The sequence below is a fragment of the Anthonomus grandis genome, chromosome 6 (assembly GCF_022605725.1).
Source record: "Anthonomus grandis grandis chromosome 6, icAntGran1.3, whole genome shotgun sequence".
Classification (NCBI taxonomy): Eukaryota; Metazoa; Arthropoda; class Insecta; order Coleoptera; family Curculionidae; genus Anthonomus; species Anthonomus grandis.
In genome coordinates this window covers 5104055-5128828 of record NC_065551.1, presented here as the reverse complement: position 1 = coordinate 5128828, position 24774 = coordinate 5104055, and the positions used below count along the sequence as shown (strand labels likewise).

Here is a 24774-nt window from a genome sequence, read left to right as displayed (position 1 = left end):
GCCTTATGTTTAGTGAAAACTCCCCCTTGCAATACAAAGAAAGCTGTAAGTTCCTTGGTATTACAATTGATGGTCCCTCGCTTCGAAGATCATATCCTAAATCTTGCATCAAAATTATCCTCTGGATGCTTTGCAGTAAGAATGGTGGGGCATGAGGAGCTGGGAGGGGTAGTTCCACATTCAGTGTACTTTTCTCTTATTGAGTCCCATCTTCGTTATGGCTTGCCTTTTTGGGGTTTAAGCAACAAGGTATTATTAAACATAATTTTTGTGATTCAAAAAAAAGGCAGTTAGATACCTGTATATATGTTCCGCTGGGTTAAAAGATTCTTGTAAACCTCTCTTTATATCTCAAAAAATCCTAACTCTTTTTTCTCTTTTTATCTTAGAAACAGCTACTCTTATTCATAAATGTCCTAAACCTCCCTCTAACACTGGTCATATGACTCCCCAGGTTAACGATTTTCCCTTACCAATCCCTACATCCTCCCTCACCAAGAACTCACTTATATACCTTAGAAAAAAAATTTACAACCATGTTCCTCTATGTATCAGAAAATTTTAGAAGTTAAGAAATTAAAAAAAAAATTAAAATCACTTTTATTATCCAGGGCATATTACAGCCTTGACGATTTTTTTAATGATACCTTTTGACCTGTGCTCTGACATCATTTTAGTGTTTTAGTTTTGTTTCCTATTAAATAATTTAATTTACTTCCTCTAAATTCTGTTTTATTGACAGCTTTACTTATTTTTTAATCAAATTTATCAAAAAGATGCTTTTTTTTTCAATCTGTTTTGTTATAATTAGTTTTGGTAATGTGTGTAAATTTTATGGTAAAGTGTTTTACATGTTATGTTTGTTTGAAATTTGAAATTTAAAGTGAATTTGGAATTTTTTAGTTTTTAGGATGCTTGTACACAAGATTTTGTTGTCTTACGTAATATAGCACATTCTCTTTCTTTCTTTCTTTCTATAGCCATAGTTGTATAGCATTAGTCTTAGTCTTTTATTCATTTCAAAATAATCATCCATCATTCCCAAAGAGACTTAAGTATATGAATAAAGGGGGAGGAGAAAGTAAACTCAAAGTCCAAGTCTCATAATCAAGCGTCTATTTAAAGGTTACGCGTTTCGCCGCATTAGGGCATCATCAGACCTAAGTAAAATTAACAAAATTAAATAATATGGAGCAGAACGCTAATTAACAGAAAAGACATACCTATAATAATATATAAATACAAAAAACTGCACACTGACTCACACTAACATAAAAATAAAATAAGTTTATACCATCGTGTATCGTTATTGACTAAAATATGAATTATAAAACGCCAAATATCACATCCAGTAAATTCTTTACATATTATTTTATAAAGAATGAAAACAAATACAATTATGAAAGAAAAAAATTGTACAAAAAAAGTTTTTCAAAAAACACAGGGATTGAACCAGAGACCATTGGATCTAAAGTCCGAAGCATATACCTTATCGCCAAACCGGGGTAATGATGTAGCATGCGAGTAATTACGTTATATGAGACAAGATTAAATTTTTTTTATTGGAGATTATTGAAAATTAGATTAGGTTCAAAATTAAAGATATCATTGACACAATTTAATATTGGGCTTCTTTTAGCTCTTGTAATCTCCAGCTTTTCGAGGAGATCTAGTTTTTTACCCTTTCTACACTCATGTAATATAGTTACATCATCCGACACCGAAAAGTTATGACCAGTCGATAAAAGGTGATTTGCAAAGGCTGACTTTGTTTCTTTAATATCGGTGTCCTTACAATTGTTGAAAAGACTTATATGTTCTTTTACCCTAGTGGAAATTCTTCTACCAGACTGACCAACATACACAGTGGAACACTCACCACAATTCAAAGAATACACCCCAGATTTTAAAGTTTGCTCGATCGAATTCGATATATACAGGAAACCATCCACAACTGACAACATCATACAATTCACTTCTAACTCACCACATACCCACAAGTTTGCTTCATTTAACTCTTTATTATATAGGATGTTTACCCTTCCTCTATCCAAGGAATCTTTTTATAAAGAATTTAACATAATAAAGCAGCTTGCAGTTAATAATGGTTTTCCACTTTCTACCATAAATAAACTTTTTTTTGTATACATGAATAAATATAAATTCTCCTACCACATCTTACACTCCAAGTCTTTAAATCTTAACAAATTCAGATCTTTAACATTTTTTGGTTCAATATCTCTCCAACTTGCAAAACTCTTTAAAAATAATCTTAATCTTTCAATAGCTTTTAAAACTGCAAACACTTTGAAAAAGTACTTGATATAACGTACATATAATGTAATTACTTGCATGCTACATCATTACCCCGGTTTGGCGATAAGGTATATGCTTCTGACTTTAGATCCAATGGTCTCTGGTTCAATCCCTGTGTTTTTTGAAAAACTTTTTTTGTACAATTTTTTTCTTTCATAATTGTATTTGTTTTCATTCTTTATAAAATAATATGTAAAGAATTTACTGGATGTGATATTTGGAGTTTTATAATTCATATTTTAGTCAATAACGATACACGATGGTATAAACTTATTTTATTTTTATGTTAGTGTGAGTCAGTGTGCAGTTTTTTGTATTTATATATTATTATAGGTATGTCTTTTCTGTTAATTAGCGTTCTGCTCCATATTATTTAATTTTGTTAATTTTACTTAGGTCTGATGATGCCCTAATGCGGCGAAATGCGTAACCTTTAAATAGACGCTTGATTATGAGACTTAGACTTTGAGTTTACTTTCTCCTCCCTCCTTTATTTTATTCATTTGCTTTAAATTTTATTACTTTTTAGATTTGTCTAGTATTGTTCATGTTGTCCAATATCTGGTTTTTATAGTAATGAGTTTTAGCTTGATGAATTCTTTTGTTTAAAATCTTCCGATATGTGGAGTATTTTTATCTGAGATTTTGGTTATTTTTATTTTTTTATTTAATTTGTCTCTATGTTTGGTTGAACATATAATACCATATGTAATCCAAGATTTAATTTTTGTATATTTTTTAGAATAACAAGTTTTTGTTGTTTTACAGTTTTCATGTAATGTACTAAAAGTTTTAAAAAACTTATTATAAGCCAACTCTGCATCCTGAGCAACTGTTACATGTACCCAGGTTTCATTTTCTAATAAAGCTATTATTGCTGACAATACCATTGAAAGTGAGATTATTAAATCATATAATAAAATTAATAAAAATAAAAATACTTAAAAAGATTAGACAAAGCAAAAATTGACATTCTTTAATATATTAATTAGCAACCTGATTAGAAGGCATACTGCCTATATTCAATTCATTCTGGTTATTAAGATTTAATCAGAATGAATTTTTTTCTGCAGAAGAGATGAAAACAATCAATAAATAATGCATTTCCAGTAATTCTTACCATTTTAAAGGCCATAGCTGATGCATAATCAATCACCTCATTTTCAAAGGATATTATCACGGGAAATATCACAAATACACATTTGTTAACTAATCTAAATAAATCAAATCACAGAACATTTTGATAGAAATTGGGAATATATAACACCAACCACATCAATAGGTTTTACATTACCCGTTTGTTTATTTTTTTTTCTATAAAATTAACTGACAAATGACATAATTGACTATTGGCAAATGACATGTGAGCTAAATTTACAGGAAATTCTTTATTGCGTATAGTTTAAATGCATTTGACATAAAATTGGAACATCAAGGCCTTTAATGAATTGATAATTTGACAAAACGAACTTACCCTTTTGAGCAAAGAGGGCTGTAAGAAAATCTGTCATATTTACAAACTTTCAAAATTCCTGACCTGTCTCAGCAAAACACATTTAAAGGGTAACTAAAATTGTTTCTGTCATCCTCCACTAAATTTATTTAAAAATCATCTATCCTACATGTTTCGGACATATAAGATGTCCATCTTCAGGGTTCTATAAAGAACCAAGGAAACTTATAAGCTAAGGATAAAAAGTGTTGAAATAAAAGGTATTAAAATTAACTTACATACAATGAGTGTTTTCGTCACAACATATAACAGCTATCGTGCTAGTGGCAAGGTCAAAAGTTATAACTATAGATACCGTCATCAATTGTACAAAAAAAATACAAAAGATAATAATATTAAAACAACAAATTAATTTAAAAAAAAAAACATGTTAAAGTCACGAGTAACTAATTAATTTGAGAAAACACCTAAAACTACTAAAAGAAACGTGCTAGTCAAGACTATACCTATCGAAAGAACGTTGCATTTTAGTTATAGAATTTTGCTGTCCATAAGAACTACTACCAAAATCTACATAGGGGAGTTTTTTAATTCTAGTCAATTTTTGCGCCCGAGAATTCAGCCTATTTAAAAGATAATCACAATCAGTCATGCCAGATATTAATTTAAAAATAAAACACAAGTCTGAATTATTACGCCCTAACTCAAGTAGGTCCAAAGAGAGAACTGACATGACCGACTTGTAATCAGTATGACTATTAGCTAATGGATTCTTAAGTATAAAAGAACAATTTTTTAAGAATTTATTTTGGACTTTCTCAATATTTTCAATATGCGATTTATAAAATGGAAACCATAAGGAACTAGCTTACTCCAAACTAGTACGGGCTAACGAACAGTACAGAACTTCGCTACTCTTTTTAAAATAGTGGAACCTATAGTATATTCAAACAATGTAAGATTGCGAATCCTTCCAAAAGTTATTGAATAACACTTCGGAACATTTAAATATAAACCATTAAGGTTGCACCATTCACAAAGATTATGCAAGTCATCCTGTAATAACTGACATTGAACATTTGACAAAAACAATTTTATATCAACAGCGAATAATATAAATTCACAATTTCTTACAAATAATCCTATATCAGATAAAAGTTATTAAACCGTATATATTGCGATCTACCCAGTAGATAGTCCCTTAGCCAACAAATAACATTTGATCCTAAAACCCAAAGCTTGGAGCTTTGCCAGTAGAAGCGCATGATTAACTCTGTTGAACGCCTTCGAAAAAACCGTATAAACAGCATTAACTTGTGAACCTTTACCAAAGCATTAAACAGATAATCTTCATAACATAGTTGTTAGTGACAGTAGAACGACCTATTTGAAAACCATGTTGATTGTTGTGGAAAATAACGCGTGATGAACCCATAAATCGCATAACTTTATTATTTAAAAACGAATACCAAGAGAACTGTGTGTTTATCGTCGGCGTCTGGAGTTCTAAGAAATATTCTGCTCAAGGCCGGACTGGTTCGTCAAAACAAAACGTATAAAAAAGAGTTAGTTGAGTTGTCGATTAAAAGAAATAAACGTCGCGACGTCTTACTGCTCGGGCAAATAAACATTTTCCCGTGTATAGACTATTTCACAAAGTTTAATTCCGTAATCTTATCAGTAGTTTTCAATTATAATTCAGAATTAGTCTGTAATAAAGTTTTTTATACGTATCCGGGAGTATTATTTGTGTTTAAACGTAAAGCGAATGTAGTAATATTTACATTTTGGTGCCGAAACCCGGGAAAGCTTTTAGTGGACTTTTTCTTTTTTTTTTTTAACGGATTGAAAACTATACTAACGTAACGGACTAACGTAATAAAAAAATGGAGGTTGCGATGAAAACGGCGTGTCGCGCTCAGCTCACGAGGGTTGTTAACGAAGCTAACGTAATTATTGATTCGGAACTATTTAATGTGAAAGACGCTCTTGTTCAAGTGGTCAAAATAAAATCGGCTCGAGAAAATTTAAAATCTGCTAACGAAAAGGCGAGTTCATTTATTAGTGAGGATCAAATGGACAATGAGTGTGTAAAAATTTTGGAATATGACGAAAAGGCTGTGGTAGCAATTGCAAGATTGGAACAATGTATAGCGGAAGTAAATAGTCAAGGAAATATGGCTTTGGGTGCTTCTGCTGAGAACATGGATAATGTGGGTCAACAAACGGGAGAATTACATCAACCTAAAATGTCGGTAAGACTTCCTAAATTAGAACTAATTAAATTTAGTGGAAATTATCACGAGTGGCCTGCTTTTTGGGAACAATTCGAGTCAGCTATTCACAGCAATTTACAATTGGATGATGCTTCAAAATTTAGTTATTTAAAGTCAGTTCTATATGGAAATGCCTCCATAACGATACAGGGTCTAACGACTAGTAAAAATAGTTATAACGATGCCATTCAATTATTAAAAGATGAATATGGCAATAAGGAATGTATTATTGACAGCTATATTCAAAAATTGCTAGATATAAACCCTGTAAAAAATAGAACCGATATCTCAGCTCTAAGAAAACTCTATAACGTAACGTCAAAAATAATGAAATCCTTGCAACGTCTTGGAATTGAACCCGGTAGTTATGGCATGATGGTAAAATCTATAATTTTAAAAGCTCTACCCCTTTCTATGAGAATAGAATACAACAAAAAGCAAGCCACAACTGATATAGGGAATGATAACGAAGAAACTGCCTCTAGAAACTCAAATATGACTCATGAGAGTTCAGGAAGTAGTAGTGAGGCATCTTATGAGGATAAAGTGCTAAAACTGTTACAGTTTATAAAACTAGAGGTAGATTCTGTAGAGCAAGCCAATATACTATCGGGTGAAAAGTCTAGCGGAAAATTTCAAAGTGCTGACTCTTTTAAAAGAAATCGCTTCAAGCCTAAAGAGAATAATGAGTTTACGGCCGCAGGACTTTTTACATCGGTAAACGAACATTGTTTGTTTTGTAAATCAAAAGATCACATGACGACTAATTGTACGAATTCCGCGGTGACATTGGCAAAAAAGAAAGACATTTTAAAATCTAGTGGCAGGTGTTTTAGATGTACAAAGAGTAATCATTCTTCCAGGAACTGTAGAACGAATATTAGGTGTAATAAGTGCTCGCGTAAGCATGCTATGACCATGTGTGACCCGGACTTTATCAAAAATAATAGCACAACTAATCGGTCTAGTAATAAAAATGAACAATCTAACGAACGGGAAAGTGGAGCTACAGCTTTGTTTTCTAATAACGGACTAAGTAATGTATTGTTGCAGACCGCGTGTGCTCAGGTGTTGGACAGTGGACAATCTAAAACTTATATCAGACTTATTATTGATGGCGGAAGTCAGTTGACTTTTATTAAAGAGTGTGTCTCCAGACAATTGAATTTACCAATAGAAGGGACTCACAAACTGTCTATAATGTGTTTTGGTAAAAAAGAACTGACGCCTGCGCGGTTGTGTAATCGAGTAAAGTTAACAATAAGAGGTGTAAACTCTAACGAAAACATAACGATTAACGCTATTGAAGTACCAGAAATCTGTTTTGATACACTTGCTGTTCCATCGTGTAACAATTCAATTATAAATGAATTTAGTAAGGAGCATAGTTTGGCTGATATTTGTCCAGATAACGCAGAGCAAGTTTTGCCTGGAATATCAGTATTAGTAGGAGCTGATTACTACTGGAAAATAGTCACTGGAGAAATTAAAAAGCTGTCAGAATATCAAACTGCGGTGAATACCTATTTAGGATGGACTATCCATGGCAGAAGCTGTGAATATGGATTTTCATTGAATGTGAATGTGGCTAATATTTTCCAAGTGCAAACTGTGAATGATGATTTTGATCTAAAGAAATTTTGGGACCTGGAAGCTATTGGGATTAACGATACTAATGTAATGGACCATTCTACGAAAAGGTACATAGAAGAAAGTATACAATTTAACGAGAATCGGTATACTGTGGCATTACCTTGGAAAAGTAAAGATACAGTAGTGGAGTCAAACTTTAACGGGGCACTTTCGAGGGCTAGAAGTTTAACGTCAAAGCTTACTCGCACGGGAGGATTAGTAGAGTATGATAAGGCTGTGCGAGAATATTTTGAGAATGATTGCACAGAAAGTGCTAATAGTGTTATTTCGCCTAAAGTCTACTATATGCCACACAGGCCGGTGTATAGATACAATAAAGATACCACAAGAATAAGGGTTGTATTTGATGCATCTGCCCATGCTCCAGGAATGCCATCTTTGAATGATCTTCTATCACCAGGTGAAAACTTGGTACCCTTGCTATTAAAAGTGCTAATTAATTTTAGAATTGGCAACGTTGCATTAATAGCTGATATTGAGAAAGCCTTTCTGCAAATTGAAATTAATGAGAATGATAGAGACGCACTAAGGTTTTTATGGTACGAAAGCTCAATTGAGGATAATGGAAGCTTACCAGAAATAGTTAGTTTCCACATGAAAAGGGTGACTTTTGGTGTAACGAGCAGTCCCTTTATCTTGGCAGCTACTTTGACCAAACATTTGGATGAGCAGAATGAAGGTTTTAAAAAGATATGTGATATCATGTCAAGGTCATTTTACGTCGATGATTTTGTGGCTGCTGTAGACACGTCAGACGAGGCAAGTGAAGTTTATTTCAAAAGTCAAGAAATAATGAAGAAAGCTAGCATGAATCTAAGGAAATGGGCTACTAATAATGTGCATTTAAGAAGAACTCTTTTAATGGATAATGAAAAAGCCAGTAATCCTGTAAAGAAAGTTCTGGGAATACGGTGGTGTACTCTTACAGATCAGCTAAACATTGATGTTAATTCTATATTATCTACCGTCGAGAATCATACGGGGCACCAAGGAATAACGAAGCGTAAGGTTCTACAGACAATTGCAAAAGTATACGATCCATTAGGATTATTAAGTCCATTTATAATAAGAGCAAAAATTTTAATGCAGCAAATATGGATTGAAAAGTACGACTGGGACTCCATTTTATCAAACGAATTGACCGAAGTTTGGATTAAGTGGGAAAATGAGTTATTGGAACTTAAAGAATACTGGATTCCAAGATGTGTTGTTGACTACTCAAAAGACCATACGGAATTGCACATATTTTCAGATGCTAGCCCCAAAGCATATGGGGCGGTGGCCTATCTTAAAGTAACAACTTCTAAAAAAAATAAAAGTTGTAATATTCTGGTAGCAAAAAATAGAGTGGCTCCACTTAACTTGAAGGGAGATAAAACGTTAACGATTCCCAAATTGGAGCTAACGGGTGCATTGTGTGCTGCTAGGTTGCAAGATTTTATACTAAAAGGTTTGTGCAAAAATATCGACGAAATTTTCCTATGGACAGACTCCAAGATTTCTATGCATTGGATTAAAGGAAAAAGTTCAAAATGGAAACCATATGTTGCCCATCGGGTAGCAGAGATCCAAAAATTAACAAAAGGTGAATGGAGACATTGCCCAGGTGTTGAAAATCCTGCAGATTTGTTATCAAGAGGGATTAACGTGAAAGCATTTGTAGAATCGAAACTTTGGCTTCACGGACCTGAATGGTTATTGAAAGACAAAGAGTTTTGGCCAAATGATGGGATAACGGAGCCTGAGCAGCATGGTATTTTTTCGGCATTTGCAGTTCAAGTTGAAGTAAACGGAATTAGCGGAGAGCCCTTATTTCCATTTGACAAGTTCAGTAATTTTGATAAAATACTTAGAATAACGGCTTATGTAAGAAGATTTATAGCAAGGTCACGAAATCTTCACGAGACATTATTTGATTCAATAAAGGTTAAAGCTGAAGAACTGATCCAAAGTGAATTTTATTGGATTAAGGTTATACAGGCTCAGTATTTTAAAGCGGAAATTAGTGCTTTATCAAAAGGTCACATTATAGAGAGGCAATCGAGCATTCTCAGTCTTAATCCATTTTTGGATGATCAAGGGGTTTTAAGATTGGGAAGTAGATTACAGGAGGCAGCCTTACCTTATGACACGAAATATCCGATTATTTTGCCTAAAAAATCTATCTTAACGACGCATGTAATATTAAGGATTCATGGTGCAGTAAGGCATGGCGGGGTTAATATTACCTTAACTAATGTTAGAAAAAAATATTGGATTATCCAAGGAAGGCAACGAATTAAGGCTATAATAAAGACTTGTATCGTATGTAAAAGGTTAAGAGGAAAACCGGCAAGTGAACCCTTTGCACCGTTGCCTAGAAGTAGATTAGATGCTGTTGCGCCTTTTAAAGTGACAGGGGTAGATTTTGCGGGACCATTGTATGTCATAAACGAAAATGGGAGATTAAAAGTCTATATTATGTTGTTAACTTGTGCTGTTATTAGGGCGATACACTTGGAATTGGTTCCGGATCTGATAACAGAGAGTTGTATCAGAGCTCTTCGAAGATTTATTTCGAGAAGGGGAGTGCCCGACATTATATATTCCGACAATGCTAAGACATTTAAACGAGCTGCTTTGGAGTTAAACGAGCTTACAAAAATTTTGTGGCAAAACGAAGTTCAAGGATTAGCTGCCCAGCAAAGAATTAAATGGCGATTTATTGTGGAACGAGCGTCATGGTGGGGTGGCTTCTGGGAGAGGCTTGTGAAGTCAGTTAAAGATGCATTAAAACTGTCGCTTGGAAAACGGACTATTGGATTTGATGAGTTGCAAACAGTTTTGACTGAAGTTGAAGCTACTATTAATTCAAGACCACTAACATACATAAGTAATGAGCCAGATGATTTGTTACTTCTAACGCCAGGCCATTTTTTGCTGGGAGAAAATTATTGTGGATTTCAAATCGATTTGACAAATCCGATAATTAAACGGGACAATATTTTGCAGGCATGGAAAGCGAGGAATGACATCCTTACAAAGTTCTGGAAAATATGGTCATGTAACTATTTACAACAATTAAGGAGTGTTCACAATAACGTAACTGTAAAGCAACAGAAATTGCAAGTAGGCGATTTGGTTCTGTTGTATGAACAGAATCTTCCTAGGCTAATGTGGAAGATGGTTCGAATTACGAAAACTTTCATAGGACGAGACGAGAAAGTTAGGGCATGTGAAATTGTGACTTCTAACGGTTTAGTGATGAGACGACCAATTCAATTACTCTATCCACTTGAGATTTCTGCCGCCCGGGAGGATGTGGAAAATAACGCGTGATGAACCCATAAATCGCATAACTTTATTATTTAAAAACGAATACCAAGAGAACTGTGTGTTTATCGTCGGCGTCTGGAGTTCTAAGAAATATTCTGCTCAAGGCCGGACTGGTTCGTCAAAACAAAACGTATAAAAAAGAGTTAGTTGAGTTGTCGATTAAAAGAAATAAACGTCGCGACGTCTTACGGCTCGGGCAAATAAACATTTTCCCGTGTATAGACTATTTCACAAAGTTTAATTCCGTAATCTTATCAGTAGTTTTCAATTATAATTCAGAATTAGTCTGTAATAAAGTTTTTTATACGTATCCGGGAGTATTATTTGTGTTTAAACGTAAAGCGATTGTAGTAATATTTACAATTGTTAATAATAAGCTTTTACATTACAATGACAATTGCTTGGTTACAAGTACATCCAAAAGTTTAGGCAAGGTTGACTGTATACAAACTCCCCGATAATTACTGACATCACTAGTATTACCAGACTTAAATATCGGCGTAATATATGAATTCTTCCAAAAAGAAGGAAATACTCCCGACTTTAAAGACAGATTGAATAAAGTGCAAATAGGCTTCGACAGAGTACATACGCATTCACGAAGTAGCAAGCTGGGTATGCCATTCGGTCCCGCAGAATTCTTGCGCTGTAAGCCACGAATCTCATCAAAAACCTCTACCAAAGATAACTTTACAAATTTTACATCGAATTGATCTATCAGCCCTGTCATGTAATATTCAGGTATTTGAAATGCTTTTTCAGAATATACGCTTAACGAATATTTGGCAAATAAATTAACTATATCACCACCCTCATCACTAGTTTCATCATTCAAAAACATATCTTTAGGAATAATATTTGACTTTTTAACATTGCTTACATGTTTCTAGATAACCTAGGATCTAACAATAGATTATTCTCGATACGAGAAATATAATCGCGGTAACACTGACCGCTCAACACACTGCACGACTGCCGAAGCTCAGAAAAAAAACAAGTAATCACTTTGCAATTAAAACCCCTTACACTTTATACGTAACCTTACACTTCTTACGTAAAACTAAGTTTCTTAAGTGTGTTTATAAGTGTTGTTTATAAAGGACCAGTCGATAGATCCAAGGAAATTATTTAATGATAGAAAATCAGCATTTTTGAAATCAAAAAACATTACTGTATATTTCAGAGACCTTGATATATATGGTACTGAAAAGACACATTTATACGGAGTGTGTCGAGAGCCAGTCACCGGCAATAAAAAATCATCCGCCAATCCAGAAGACCTATGTAATTAAATACCTGTCCAAGCAGTGAAGCTGGTGCGACATTCGAACACCTATTCGAAAAGGCAACTTTTAGATTTTGATTTTCGTTAAACCAAGTGCAGCCAGGTAGGTTGAAGTCTCCTGCAATAGTAAATAAGCAATTTGGATGGGCCTCAAAGATCTCCAGTACTATATCACAGAAAGCACTGTATTGACCCATATCAGATTTTGGCGGCAGGTAAACTACACCAAAAACAATATTCTTAATATTAAGTTGTACAGAAACAAAAAATTGCTCTAACGATGAACAAGAGTGTTTAATTAATCGCAGTTTTAACTCCTTTCTCACAGCGAGTAAAACACCCCCATCATCTTTCTTAGCACTCGTTAGAGCACTTCTATCACATCTAAATACTTTATCATATCCCGTAAACTCTAATTCAGATGACAAAATGTTCGGAAACAACCATGTTTCAGCCAACGAAATTACATCATAACTGCATGCAGATATTGTTTGCTTCAAATGCTTTAGCTTAGACCTCATACCCCCAGCGTTAAAATAATACATTACCAAGGGATCACTTAATCGTTTTTTGGACCTCGTACAATTCTCTTAGAGATTGATGGAACCCCATTGGTAAATTTAACTGAATCACCTTTTCCCTTTCTTTTTGCCAATTCTCCATAAACTTCTCGGATTTCATCACGCTGTAATTTGGTGAAATCCATTTTAATTACTATATTGCTACCACTTAATTTCTTTTTCTCTCTCAAACATTTTTGTACAATCTCGATATTTTTAAAACACAATTTCATAGGCCTATTAATGGCCACGACGTTCAATTCTATAAACCTTTAAGGGCTCAATATGATCTATTCCTATCTTATTGGACAGAACATCAAGTACGAACACCTTATCATGACTTATTCTATTATTCATATCATCAGAATGACTTTCCTGACCATTAAACATCATAATATTATTTTTGCGCTGATTTTTATCATTTATCTCAGAAATTATAATGGAGCTACTATCCCTAATCTTATCGTTTGTTGGTTGAGCAGGGTTGTTCTTAAATGTTTGAAGTTTCTGTAATTCCTCCACGAGTTTATTAATTGCTGATTGATGAGAAACAATACATAATTCGATAATGCCGTTCATCAGATCACCAATGCAAGCATTTTCTTTAGACAAAACCTCAGGTAATGGTATTGTATCGCCCATTCCTACGTTTTCCTAAACAGTCTTTATAGAACTAGAGCTTTCCTTAACAACCGTCTTTTGGTAACCGTACTACAAGAACCACTCATGACTCTTCTTTTTTTTTAAAGTCTCATAGATTTTGTCAAATTCGGCTTTGGAGAGATTAGAGCGGCCTTTGTGAAACCAGGAACGACACAAGCTGCATTCAACGGAAATTGCTCCTGATTTAATTACTTTATCGTAACTGCTACACAGTTCCATGATACAAGAAAATCACAACGAAAATAAATTAATGAAAGTCCTTACTTCGTTGACTCAATGCACAAACCAACATCAGACAAACACATCAAAAGTCCATACTTTGAACTGTCGTTGACCATATATTTACACCTGACCATAGGAATTTAGTGTAAAATATAAAAAACGTGATAAATAACTACAATTGGCAATGCGGACTTGTTAGTTTTGCTAGATCAATCACAGCAGCAGGCAAAATGAGTGGGACCAAAAAAACTGTTACCATGATCGTATAATAATATCACCGTAAATACACTCATAAGTACAAAGCACTCTCAACAATGAGCTTCTAATTAATTAGCCGAAAAACTATCTTTTTGTCAAATAATTTACAACATAAACACATAAACACGACTTAGTTGCTATGCTGCCGCGACGAGACTCGGAACCGTCTTGTTTTAAGGTCTACCTTACGGTTAAGGACTTACGAAAAAGTTACTTTAATAAAATTTAAGAAAAAAGTAATAATCATAATAATATTAATAATAAAAAAATTAATTTCATAATTATTACAAAAGATAATGAAAAGAAAAATTGTGAAACATACAACCACCTAAAAACGTTAGCAATACAATATATCCTAACATATTTAACCATCTACCTTAGATAGCGTGTTGCAGCTTCACTTCATCTACAGATTGCTTGGGATATTCTTGCTTCTTTTCTTTTTTCTCCTACTTGTTTATGCTTCTACATTCACTGATTCACTCTATCTTTGCTTTTTAATTAGTCATTATGTATACTAGTACTTTTCCCAACGTCTTGAAACAAGCAAAAATTTGCCCTATCTTTAAGTGGGGAGAAAGAAATATGATGGGAAAATATCAAATCAAACAAATCAAATCGTTTATTTCAATCGACATCATAACAAAGGAAAAAAATGTAACTAAATTTAGATAATAAATCTACATATTAAGGAAGAAGTCCGTTCTGAAGTGGAGTCAATACAATATTGAAAAGTTAGTAGGGGAAGTCTTTTCTCCACAAATAAAATGCTAATCCTCTAATTTCAGGAGTGATGCATTTCGGCAAGTGTTCTTGCCATCATCAGATGCATTTCGGCAAGTGTTCTTGCCATCATCAGACTTGGGTTACTTAACACATACACAAATTCTAAACAATAACATTGTTCAACTGAAATACAGAGTCTGATACATGATCAAACATTCCGAGGTTAAAAATAAATCTACAGCAAGTATTCTGCACGCGTTGCAGGCGGTAGGCGGATTTATTTGGTCTAAGCAAGGATAATAAACTATAAGACAGTAATTTAAAGCCACTTACGTTTTTCCTACTTTTAAAATTGTAAATATGTTTATTGGCATAAAGCATACGCATGCGTTAATAACACCTCTGCAGAAGAGTATTAATCTGTTCCTTAAATCTTAAAGAATTGTCTATTTTCAGTCCCAAAACCTTTACAGTATCAGAGAACGAAATAGTTTCGTTACCCAATTGAATGTGAACAGTTTCAATTATATTTTTATGTGATCCTCGGTCTGAAAACAAAACCATTTTTGTTTTACTAGAATTAATGACAAGGTTCTGTTCTTTTGAAAATTGATTTATTAGGTTCAAATCAGCGTTAATAGTATCAGCCACGTTGTCAAACTTACCAGAGTCAAAATAATGTATGTATGGAGTGTCATCAGCATACTGATGTATTTTAGAATCTTCAACAAGACCTGTTAATTCTGAAGTATATATAAGAAATAATAATGGGCCTAGGATCGACCCTTGTGGGGCACCAGAAATAATTTTTCGAAGCAGAATATTCATTATTCACCCTCACTTTTTGGGTTCTACGCCACAAGTAATTTTTAAAAAAGGACAAAACAACATCACTACAGCCATAATATTTCCAATTTCGCTACAAGCAAATCATGATCGATGACATCAAATGCTTTCGAGAAATCAATATCTACCATAATGACTGAAATATTTTTGTCAAGAGCCCGCACGATATTATCGGTGACGTTTAGAAGTGAACTAGCTGTACTATCATATTTCCTAAAGCCAGACTGATGGGAAGGGAGGATATTATTTGTCATTAAAAATTATGACAGTTGCATACGGACTATTCTTTCGAGAACCTTGGAGATTACGGGAAGCAAACTTATCGGACGCAAATCTTGAACACCTTCAGGATTGGAGGATTTGTGAATCGGACATACCACCGACTCACGCCAGGCGCTGGGAAAATATCCTACCTCCAAACAACAATTTATAATATGAGTGACATGATCCAGAATATCAGGGAGACATAAGTGTAACATACGCCGAGTTATGTTATCCACTCCAGAGGCATTGGACCTAATATTTTTTAGTTTTTTTGACAGTATTTTAGTCTACTAAAGAAAAATTAAAATTATCTTAGGTAAATTTATTACTGGAGTAGAAGTTAATTTTGTTTAAAAATTTATCAGATTTATTAAAGACGCTTACAAAAAAATTGTTTATATGATTTGGATCAGATATATTAAACGGCAGCTCGTTATTATTCTTGGTTATTTTAATATTTAAAGTTTCTAGACCTTTCCAAAGTTTTTTACCAGTTTTGTCACTCTCCAATCTTACAAGATATGTAGCTTTTTCTCGTCTTATTGATGCCAACGTAAAATTACGACACTCACCTTCAGTGAAAGGGAATAAAAAAAGAGATTGGGATAAACTGTTGAAAAAAGGCACTTTTATGCCTATGGGCGCCTGAAAATTACCTGTAATCCTTCGGACTGACTCTACAAAAAAATTATTAAAGGTATTAGCAATATTGATGTTGCCAGTAACTGTCTTTCGATTATCAGTAACCAAATTAGGAACACACTTTGTTCCGCGACTTAAAGTTCGTGATTGAGTAAATAATTTCCCATGAGTCTCGAGTTATATTGTCAGAAGTAAGCAACTTTGTTGAATTATAGGCTTTATTATTAATATTAGAACTCTCTGGACACTTGGTGCTTGAGACATATTTCCTTTAGAAGTTATACGACCAGTTAGCCGTAAAAAATTCTACAGACAGCCAAATATTACAAAGGAATTTCATCTCTAATGTGTATTTAAACAGTGCACTATTATTTTAAGTAAAATTGATACATACTTTGCAGTTTACCTTCTAAATAAGTGAATCAATTTCTAAAAAAAAGTACCTTTGCCCCACAAAGAATTAAAAAGCCGTTTTCCCTGCTAAGGAAGTTGCAAGATTTGATGATTTTTTGATGAAAAGTTGTCCCCGTAACAAATTTGACTAGCGGTATGTTTTCGATTGGTTACTTTGGAAATTATTTCATCAAAATTACTACATGTAAGCGAATTAATGATCAAGTGTATGCAACTTACGCATGTATACTGCAATTTAACACCAGTTACATACATATATGTAACTAAAGCTATTATTTCTTTTCCATAAATTTCATATTTTAAACAATGTTCTTTTAGTAAGGAGATCACAAACTAATATAGAATGACTTCCATCGATATTTCTGCTTTAAATGGTTTCGCTAAGTTAATCCATTTAAAGTAACGAGATTATTATATGATAAAAAATCGCAATAACGTGACTGTCGCCCTTTTAATAAGAAAAATTGATGAAAATATAAGATCTATCAATCTAATTTGTGTAATAATTGTCACCCAGTATTTTACGTTTTTACGTAAATCATTTTAAAGGATTTTTTTGTAAAATAAGTCATTATAATAGCTTGAGTCGACCTGGCTTTTGAATATGCGGATGAAGTAGCAACTAGCAAATAATATTCAAATGAACGTGTATTTGAATATTTGCTATATCTATATAGCTTATAGTTTAGTATGTGCTTTAAAAAAATGTTGAAGGCACAATCATACTACAGATTTGATAAGGCATACACGGAAAAAAGAAAATACTCAACTTAAACATAATATTAATATAAGGCTATCTTAGCTTTGTATATCGACAAGACTATATTTTTTTAATATAAAAATGTAAAATCTTCGTTTATATTTATTTAAATTACATACACATATCGTTATTTATATTTTATAACATGTAAAAGATTCATTTTTATGTATTCAATTGAATCAAATTGTTACTATAAATATTTAGAATAGAGATCAGTAGTTCAGTTTAAATCGAAAGCGTCTTTAGAAATAAATATAAAATTTGGTTATATTGAAGATTTTATCTAATTTGAAAAGTTTATTCGGAAATTTTGGTATGTTTAAATTAAAAAAAAACAACCTCTTAAAGCAAAATTACGACTTATTTACAATAAAATACAGTATTTTAAATATAAGCCTACAATTTGTATTTCTAAGAATATGATGTACTCAAGTTACGTATTTTAATTTTGGTTCAACAATCACAATAATTCATCTGTATACGTAGGTTTTGTCTTATATTTAATTATATAGTAATATTACAATGAGAATATTAACTGTTGATATTAATGATTTTAAAATGCTTGGCTTAATATGCTGACGTTTTTAGAACTAAAATTTAACTCCTTCAAAGAGAAGCTATTATACTAATAACTGAGCACCTTTTTTTTAAAAAACGTGACTGATGTATTTTCGTATTTACCTAATTTTGACAAAATAACGTTCTATATGATCTAAACAATCTTATTTTTATTAAAATTGGAAATACAAAAAAAATACGATTACGTTTTCCCAAATATTAAAAATCCAATATTATATTTAACTAATATTAAGAAAAACAATTTTTTTAAGCTGTGTAAAAAAAGGATATATTAATTATAATAGGTTTTGCTGGCAATTATAAAAAAATAACATGCTGAACCTTTATATATAAAAAGATTTTAAAATTCTTTTCTTCCATATTTACAATTTTTTTTAAAAAATGTTGAAAGATGTATATCGAGAAGAAAAAAAACTTTTCACACAATTTTCGAGAGTAATGGTCGATACAGGCTAAAGACCTGTGAAAAAAATTATAACAAAGGTTAAGTCAAAAGCTTATTTTTTTATATACAAAAATAACTAAATGTAATGTAGCACTCTTCTTTTAATGGTATGTCTAAAAAATAATATGTCCTCTATACATTGGAAATTAAAAGCTTGTAAAAAACCGAAATACTTTTCTTGATTGATAAGTTTTAAACTATTGTCTAACTATCCATCGCAAAAATGTATTATGAAGTTTACACTATATAGCAGTTTATGAGTGTAGAACCTTTATAACATTTTACACAAACATACAGGGTGTTCATTTGAAAACTTCCCACCGCGGATTTATCGAAAACCACTGTTTAAAAAAAAACGCCGAAATACGTCAAAAGGTTTGTCAAGGGGGACAACTTTCTAACCTAAAATTACTTTACCCTCTGCTCCCCAGGGTCATCCCCTTAAAAATTTTAAATGGCAAGGGGTATCGAGTAATAGCTTGTTTAAAAGGTCTTTTGAAGTCTTTTATTTTGACGTTTGATCTTTTTAAATCGGTCGATTCGTTTTCGAGAAAATTATAAAAATCTTTGTTTATCTTAGTTTGTTCAGATAGAAAACAAAAACATGAAAATATCAGTTTTTATTTCAATAAGTGTTCAAAATGTTGCCCGTTAGGGTTTGCCAAATCTACAATTCGTTTATAATTTAAAACGGAAACTACCTACATAAACAGCAATTCCGAAGATTAGACGTGGAAAAACTAAATAACAACCTGAATTTTTTTCCGCATTCTTTTCATCAACACAAATATCCTGGGCGAACTGTATTTATTGTTATAGCTGCTTAGTTATTTATAGTTGCTAAGAAAAATAAAGATTTTATTTTGCCGTCAGTTGTGACAGTCTTGGAATAGTAAAAATTTATTTGTTGAATTGAAGATTTTACTTCTAAAATGGTTTACACACTAGCCGAAAGAGTGGACATTATTTTAATTTATGGTGCCCAAAATCTATGTGCTTGGCAAACTGCCGTCACGTTTAACGCCAGACATCCGGAGAAGATAACTTCGCATAGGTATGTTTTGGACCTTGTTACTAAGTTTACTGAAATTGGATCTGTTGCAAATAAAAAACGTGATCATCGGCGAATTTTAGATGAAGTTGAAGTTTTGGAATAAATCCTAATACTTCATTACGCAAAATTGTTGCTGCCACTGGTAGGGGAGGATGGGGCAAGTGAGACACCTTAAGGCTCTGCGGCGTACTAAGTTTTAGAAATAAAAAAACTTTCATCGTTTGTAACACGAGTTTAATTGGTTTCAAACGAATATAACCTTAAAATAAACTAAACATTAACTCTTTGGAAAAATATCAAACTTAAAACAAAAAAAAGAAAAATGACTTCTTGCCCCAAGTTATAGGGGTAAGTCACCCACATGGGGCAAGTGAGTTTGAATGCTAATTAATCAACGACAATTGTCACAAACATAATTATTATTAGTATCTGGCTCATTATCGGAACAATCCTCATGTAACCAGGTACCACATTGCATGCACATTATCCATTCTTCATAACAAGTGTCTTCGTAAGTCTCATGACAGTAAATGCATAATGTGTTTTTCTCTTCGTCCGGCATTGTTTTTATGTTGTGTTCTTTCTCTTCTGCTCTTGACGTGGCACTTTGCTTCTTAGAAATTCCTTCTTTTAATTTTTTCCATTACTAGTACTTGTCTCTGCTTTGTCGTCTAGTATCTTTTTTACTTGCTTAGCTGTCACTGGTTTTAATTTTTCTTCCAGTTGATCTTTGTAAGGAGAACTGGTTATTATTTTAGATCCTTCTATGCGCCTCGATTTGGATTTGCCATTTTCTTTCTTTTGAGAGGGTTTTGGAACTGGGCTTAAAGATAAAACTGAAACATAACTACATGATGGTTGCTCTTGTTCAAAATTGTTTACTAATTCTTTAGAAGTACTCAGGATATTATCTTTTCTCACCAAGACTTCATCACTTATTACGGAACTCTCGACGGGATAATTGTTTTCTGTCCTTCATTCCTTTTGAAGAATGTTCTCGGCTAGCGCAAAGTCACTGTCTTGAAACACATCTGGATTATATGATATAGATTCCTGTTTTTTCAAAACCCTTTTAATAATATTTATTGCTGTAAAAGCCTTAATAGGCGCATTTTTATTAATAGGAGCCATATCATATTCTGTGATCCTAGAGCCTGAATGATTTGTAATCCAGTGATCCATTTCTCCTGCCAGATGTGAGGAGGTAAGGTTATAATAGAAAATCCTGATTTTCTAGCCAGGTTTACTAAATGAATGGACTTTTGACTAGAATGTCCATCTAGTATCAGTAGACTTGGACAATCTGTTGTTGTTTTGGTGCAGCAAAATAATTTAAAAATTTGATAAATAGGTCAGCATCCATCCAGCCTGATGGAGCAGGAAATCCTACTGCTCCAGGAAATGAACCGCTCAAAAAACCAGGATTCATTCGAACACGAGGAATAAACGTACCTGTAGCGCTGACACAAGCTAATAAAGTTGTGTTTTTTCCTCTCTCGAAAGAAGTTAATCTTCCCACTTGCTTTTTTTCCTTTTCAGCCAAAGTTTTTGAACGCAGGTAATCCTCGTCTCATCACAGTTAAAAATCCGATGCGGCGGAAAATTAAACTTGTCCAAGGTCTTTTTTAAGTTTTGAAAAGAATCATTAACCCTAGTTTTGGAAAATCCTGTTACTCTTGCAATGCTGGTTGCTTCAGGTCTTCGAATGGAGAGGATTTTCTGACGATTTAAAAATGAGCTCACCCAGTCTTTTCCTTTCGCAAGTTTTCGATCTTTATTAAAAGGATGACTTATTTGATTGGCTTCAGCAAATTAAAATGCAATCCTTCGAAGATCTGTGGTCGAAAGTCCATAAAACAGTTTTTTTTCAACAAAATTATGTGTTCACATAATTCCTTTTCCATTTTTTCAGTGAATACGGGTTTGAACCTGCCGTGCTTTACAAGTGGAGTGAGCTGTCGATGCTTTAATCGTTATTGTAAGGTGGTTCTCGAAATATTAAAAACCACACTAGCTTTTTTAATTGACATCTCTTCATTTTGAATCGCTTCTAAGGCACCACGAATGGGTTGAGTCATGCCTGACTCACTTACCCCAATCGTTCTTAAAATATAAAAATTTAAATCTTGAAAAGACAGATAAATGTGGCAACATTCTAAGCATAACGCAGTATTAAGCAAATATAAGGTTATGGTATGCACTTCATACAATATTAAGAAAATGCCTTTAAATTGGGGAAAATCCTTATTGATGTCGCTTAAAATATTATAAAACAACACGCAAAATTTAAAAAAATTTAATATTTACCTTAATTTTAGTAATTTTCAGCTAAATGTTTAAGGACACAATACGCGCTAATAGACATGTACACTACACCTATCATTGTCGTGCTATAGTCGTGCGTTCACAGAACACAAATATATGTGTATATATATATATGCGTGCGTTGCTCGACATATTTCTAGAAACGCACTTGCCCCACTCTCCCCTATTTCATTAGGCTCTGTTCACACAGTTACCAAACTTCATAAATTTCATCCATTCAAAATGAAAATATTGCAAGAGTTAACCAAAGACGATTTCGATAAGCGAGTTGAGTTTTGTGAAAAAAATGACTGAAGCGATTAATGATAATACTATTCATGTCAAGAATATCTGCTTCAGCGATGAATGCACATTTTATCTAAATGGATTTGTTAATAAGCATAACTGTAGATATTGGAGCAATGAAAATCCTCATGCATTTGTAGAAGGGCATACCCAGTACCCTCAAAAATTGGGCAGGCATTTTAGGAAATAAAGTGATTGGGCCATTATTTATTAACGGAAATTTAAATGGAGACATTTATTTGGATATGTTAGAAAATACCATCAATTCGCTCATCACTGAATCCATTGAAAACCAAATCGATGATGATGGAAACCCTATACTTGATGAGGCGGAAATATATTTCAAGCAAGACGGCGCTCCTCCTCACTATGTTCTTCCCGTTCGGCAATGGCTAGACGACGAGTTTCCTGATAAATGGATAGAGCGAAGGGGGTCTATAGAATGGCCTGCTAGATCACCTGATATAACGCCGTCAGACTTTTTTCTATGGGGTCATTTGAAATCTATTGTGTTTACTCCCCAACCTGAAAGTTTGGATGAACTTCGTCAACGCATCATCGACAGCTGCCATGATATCCCACAACATGTTTTTGAAAATGTCCGTCAGGAATTTGAACATCGCCTATTGTTTGGCCAAAAACGGACAACATTTTGAACACTTATTGAAATAAAAACTGATATTTTCATGTTTTTGTTTTCTATCTGAACAAATTAAGATAAACAAAGATTTTTCTAATTTTCTCGAAAACGAATCTACGGATTTAAAAAAAAAACATACGTCAAAATAAAAGACTTCGAAAGATCTTTTAAACAAGCTATTACTCGATACCCCTTGCCATTTAAAATTTTTAAGGGGATGACCTGGTGGGCAATGGGTGAAGGGGGGTAAAGTAATTTTAGGTTAGAAAGTTGTCCCCCTTGACAAACCTTTTGACGTATTTCGGCGTTTTTTTTTAAACGGTGGTTTTCGATAAATCGGTGGTGGGAAGTTTTCAAATAAACACCCTGTATGTTTAAGTCAAGTAGGTTTATTTAAATAAAAAAGGCTGATTTTAGTGTCAATTGAGATCTATCAACAATTGGTGTTTGAAACGTTAGTTTTATAAAATAATGGTGTAAATCTTCACTTTTAAGATAATGCCATCACAATATCCCCATTCTTTTAAATTATTTCTTCAATTCCCATTATCACGACGATCTTTTTCTTTCGACGATTGTAATTGTATAAACACTGACCAGACACACATCACCAGACAATCAAAGAAATATTTTGAAGGAAATTAAATTGCAAAATGGCGTTTAATTTAACACCTGCCGCCTGACTTATAATCTCACGAATGACTGGGTAGATCGTCTGGAAATCAAGATACATCGTAAATGGACTTTCTAGGAATGAGTATTTCCGAATTTAAAACACTTTATATATATAAAATTTATTGCAAAAATATTCTCTAAATGAGCAAGCGTTCTTAAAAAGATATGTAATTTTAATTGTAAATGACCAGTTTTTATGTTGAGAGTAGAATAAATTCAACGTAAAAATATATATTTTAAACTAAAGAACAAACCAAAATAATGCGAGTCTTAGTTTTAAACCTAATTTTTAAAACGAAAATAGATACAGAGGATATGAATTAATTTGATTAATCGTTTTGAAATATTCGTTTTAATGACGCTTTCTCCAAATAACAATCGGTAATTTTAATATGAATGAATATAAATAAGAATATCTAATTACTCTATTTGAAAATATGTTTTTTTCTGTGTTATATATACCCAAGATTCTTCTTTAACTTAGTCACATAATTAAATCTGCAGTCTTTCACAGTTACTGTCTGATTCTAGACAATTTGTAGAAATTGAAAACATATCTGTTCATCCAATGAAAAATGAATGGTAAGATTCGTCAAGCGTCTACTTTATTTTCTTTTTAAAATTTAAATAAAAGGAATAATTAAAAATTGAATTCTTGTAAAATTCTGTCAATCATAAAATATAAGAAGTCAATTTAAAGTCAAAAAAGTCGTAAAGCTTAAGAAAACCCCAGAAATTCGGCGATCCTTTTTTTGTTTTATTCGTCTTATTAAGATACACGTGGTGTTTTTAATATTGCGACAAAATTCAAGGACGTGTTCCTTGAATGAAATCAGAGTAAGTAAAATAAAGGCCTTATTTTGCTTTCTCTACGGACTACGGATCAAATTAGGCAAAAAATTACTATGAACATATATCCTAAACATCATAGATTTTAAAGGCCTATCAATTTGAAGGCTGATTAAATTATCAAAACTTTTATGTTAATTCATTAAATTTTTAATATCATTTTTAAGCAGCAAAAATATCGCTGCAAATTACAAGGTAGATGCTAAAAAAGTGGCACTGTTTATAAGGAAACACCTTAAGAGCCTTTGTACACATACCGATAATTATCG

General features: G+C 32.8%; 1 protein-coding gene across 3 annotated transcripts in view; it reads right to left on the bottom strand.

The window, feature by feature from the left end:
* Nucleotides 1-17242, bottom strand: part of LOC126737059 (1-phosphatidylinositol 4,5-bisphosphate phosphodiesterase) — a 143261-nt gene extending 126019 nt beyond the window's left edge. For 2 of the 3 annotated variants that reach the window (XM_050441751.1, XM_050441752.1), the window contains exon 1: nucleotides 3437-3622. The gene's annotated coding sequence lies outside the window, so the exon portion shown is untranslated. Of the gene's footprint in view, nucleotides 1-3436; nucleotides 3623-17112 lie in introns of those variants that run through there. The other variant, XM_050441753.1, reaches the window with a different exon arrangement.
* Nucleotides 17243-24774: the final 7532 nt, after the last annotated feature.